This window comes from Sapajus apella, unplaced genomic scaffold (assembly GCF_009761245.1).
Source record: "Sapajus apella isolate SASKATOON/1434 unplaced genomic scaffold, GSC_monkey_1.0 scaffold1, whole genome shotgun sequence".
Taxonomy (NCBI): domain Eukaryota; kingdom Metazoa; phylum Chordata; class Mammalia; order Primates; family Cebidae; genus Sapajus; species Sapajus apella.
This window is the reverse complement of record NW_022436941.1, coordinates 6,347,967-6,352,110: the sequence shown is the minus strand read 5'-3', so window position 1 is coordinate 6,352,110 and position 4,144 is coordinate 6,347,967.

Genomic DNA, 4,144 nt, shown 5'->3' with positions numbered 1-4,144 from the left:
TCGCCTGAGGTCAGGAGTTCCAGACCAGCCTGGCCAACATGGTGAAACCCCATCTCTATTAAAAATACAAACATTAGCCAGGCATGGTGGTGAGTGCCTGTAGTCCCAGTTACTCAGGAGGCTGAGGTGGGAGAATCGCTTCAACCCGGGAGGTGGAGGTTGCAGTAAGCCGAGACCATGCCATTGCACTGCAGCCTGGGCAAGAAGAGCGAAACTCTGTCTCAAAAAAGAAAAAAAAGAAAAGTGCTTTGGGATAAAAGGTTTTTTGCAAATGGCCAGTCATGATTAATTGGTGGGGAGGCTCTCAAGCAAAGGATCAGATTTCACATAAAGAGTGTGTGTGTGTGTGTGTGTGTGTGTGTGTGTGTGTACACATATAGACATATAACTTGGCTCTCCTGAGAAGTAAATGTTCATTCAGTGTAAGGCAAGATAGTATAAGGCAAGTATATCTAAATCAGGGAGGTCCAATCTTTGGCTTCCTGGGCCACGTTGGAAGAAGAAGAATTGTCTTGGGCCACACATAGAATATAACACTAACAATAGTTGATGAGCTTAAAAAAAATCATAAACCAAATCTCATAATGTTTTAAGAAAGTTTGTGAATTTGTGTTGGGCTGCATTTAAAGCTGTCCCAGGCCTAGGCCATGGCTTAGACAAGCTTGATTTAAATCCAGGTTTTCCATCCTTTAAACAGGTACCTTTTCACCATCTCCATTTATTCAGTGAGCATTTTTTGGGCACCTGCTGTATGGTAAGCACTGTACCCAGCACTAGGAAACTGAAATAAAGATAGGCAGCCCCTGCTCTTGTGGTGTTGGGAAACAAACATACAGAAAGCGCTTTACCACGGAGTATGATAACCACAGACAGAAGCAAACAAAGGATGTTATAGGCGCACTGAGGAGGGGCACTCACCCATGAGCCCACTGTGGCATCAGAGTCCGCAGGGCATGTGCAGAGGAAAGTCTGTCATTTCTCTCTTTTTTTTTTTTTTGAGACAGAGTCTTGCTCTATCGCCGAGGCTGGAGTGCAGTAGCATGATCTCGACTCACTGCAGCCTCTGCTTCCCAGGTTCAAGCGATTCTCCTGCCTCAGCCTCCTGAGTGGCTGGGACTACAGGCGGGCACCACCACACCTGGCTAATTTTTTTATTTTCCTGTAGAGACGGAGTTTCACCATATAAGTCAGGCTGGTCTTGAACTCCTGAGCTCGTGATCCACCGGCTTTGGCCTCCCAAAGTGCTGGGATTACAGGCATGAGCCACCATGCCCAGCCTGGCATTTCTTTTTTTTTTTTTTTTTTGAGACAGAGTCTTGCTCTGTTGCCCTGGCTGGAGTGCAGTGGTGTGATCTCACTCACTGCAGCCTCCGCCTCCTGGGTTCAAGCAATTCTCCCACTTCAGCCTCCAGAGTAGCTGGACTTACAGGGGAGTGCTACCACGCCCAGCTATTTTTATTTTATTTTATTTTTTTTTTTGTATTTTTAGTAGAGACGGGGTTTCGCTATGTTGGCCAGGCTGTTCTCGAACTCCTGACCTTAGGTGATCCACCCACCACCTCAGCCTCCCAAAATGCTGGAATTACAGGTGTGAGTCACCGGGCCCAGCCAAAAGCCTGGTGTTTCTTGAGAGTCAGGGGAGGTGAGTTGAAGGGGGCAGTGAGGCCAGTTACGTTGGGTCCTGGGGACCTCAGAGGGGAATCTGTGCTTCACTTGAGGAGGATGGGGTTTAAGAAAGTGAATGCTCTGGTCAGATCTGTACTTTAGAACAGTCACTCTGGCTGCTGGTGGAGAACAGGCAGGAGGGACAATGCACAGGAGGTATAAAGACCCCTCAGGAGGCAGCGGCAGGCATCCAAGCCAGAAGCGATCACCTGGCCTGAGGAAAGGGGTGAAGGAACCAACTCAAGAAATGCTGGGCTAGAATTTCACCTGAAAAACAAGACAAGGAGACCCCTCAGGTTTTCAGTCAGATCCATCATGTGGTTAGAGTGTCGCCATCATAGGAGGAAGAACCCAGAACAAGCGGGTGGGCTGGGAGATGATGAGCTGTTTAAGACTTAGTGAGTGTGAAAGAGCTGCAGGCATCCAGGAGGAAGCACCTGGCAGGCAGGTAGATACACAGGTCTGAAACCGAGGGAGGGTTTGGGCCGCAAGGCTGGAGAGAGGAGGCTGGAGTGAATGTGCCGTGAACAAGTTTATATGAGTGTGGTTGGGGAGGAGGAGGCAAGAGGGGAAAAGTGCAGGAAGGTCATACCTCCTGACCCTAAAATTCTCACTTGCTGAGAGTGATGGGAGGGGCTGGGGCCAGGAAGGGAGTGTTTAGAACATTTATTATCAGAAACCGAGAGCAAAACAGACCCAGGCACACCTATGACATCTAAGAGGAGTCAGGGGACTAGTTCTTGCCAATGGAATGTTGATCAGGGATGACATGTCACTTTCGGCCCAAGAGAGCTAAGAAGTAGATGTCCCTTCTCCACCCTTCCTTGCCCCTTCTCCCAGTTCGATGCCCCTTTGCTATAGAGTGAATGTTTGTGTCACCTCCCAAAATTCATATGTTGAACTGGAATCCCCAGTGTGATGGTATTTGGAGGTGGGGCCTTTGGGAGGTGATTAGGTTTTTGAGGGTGGAGCCCTCAGGATGGGATTAGTGCCTGTATAATAAGAAGCCAGTGGCTAGACATGATGGCTCACACCTGTAATCCCAGCACTTTGGGAGGCTGAGGTGGCTGGATCACTTGAAGTCAGGAATTTAATACCAGCTTAGCCAACATGGTGAAACACTGTCTCTACTAAAAATATAAAAATTAGCCAGGTGTGGTGGTGCGTGCCTGCAGTCCCCGCTACTCGGGAGGCTGCAGCAGGAGGATCACTTGAACCTGGGAGGTGGAGGTTGCAGTGAGTGAACGTTGCATCATTGCACTCCAGCCTGGGCAAGTGAGTGAGACCCTGTTAAAAAAGGAAATGAAGAAAGAAAGAAAGCGGGGCGGGGGAAGGAAGGAAGGAAGGAAAGAAGGAAGGAAGGAAGGAAGGAAAGAAGGAAGGAAGGAAGGCAGGAAGGCAGGAAGGCAGGAAGGAAGGAAGGAAGGAAGGAAGGAAGGAAGGAAGGAAAAGGCCCAGCACAGTGCCTCATGCCTGTAATCCCACCACTTTGGGAGGCCAAGGTGGGAGGATCACCTGAGGTTGGGAGTTCGGGATGAGCCTGACCAACATGGAGAAACCCCGTCTTTACTAAACATACAAAATTAGCTGGGCATGGTAGCACATGCCTGTAGTCCCAGCTACTCAGGAGGCTGAGGCAGGAGAATCGCTTGAACCAGGGAGTTGAAGGTTGCAGTGAACCGAGACCACGCCACTGCACTCCAGCCTGGTGGCAGAGCGAGACACCACCTAAAACAAAAAAAAAAAATTAGCCAGGCATGGTGGTTCATACCTGAAATCCCAGCTACTCAGGAGGCTGAAGGAGGAGAATGACTTGAACATGGGAAGCAGAGGTTGTAGTGAGCCAAGATCATGCCATTGCACTCCAGCTTGGGTGACAAGAGCAAGACTGTCTCAAAAAAAAAAAAAAAAAAAAAAGAAAGAAAGAAAAGAAAAAAGAAAAGTCCAGAGAACTAGCTTGTTTGTTTTCTACCATGTGAGAATGCAAGGAGAAGTCAGCAGTCTGCAGCCCAGAAGAGGACACTCACCACAGCTTGAGTGTGTTGGTATCCTGATTTCAGACTTTTAGCACCCAGAACTATGAAAAATACACTCCTAAGGCCGGGTCTGGTGGCTCACACCTATAATCCCAGCACTTTGGGAGGCCAAGGTGGGCGGATCACCTGAGGTCAGGAGTTCGAGATCAGCCTGGCCAACATGGAGAAACCCCGTCTCTACTAAAAATACCAAAATTAGCCAGGAATAGTGGCACATGCCTGTAATCCCAGCTACTCGGGAGGCTAAGGAAGGAAAATTGCTTGAACCCAGGAGGCGGAGGTTGCAGTGAGCCGAGATTGCACCATTGCACTCCAGCCTGGGCAACAAGAGCAAAACTGCATTTCAAAAAAAAAAAAGAAAGAAAGAAAAAGAAAAATACATTTCTGTTGTTCATGAGCCACCCAATCGATGATATTTGTTATAGCTGCCTGAATTGACTAAG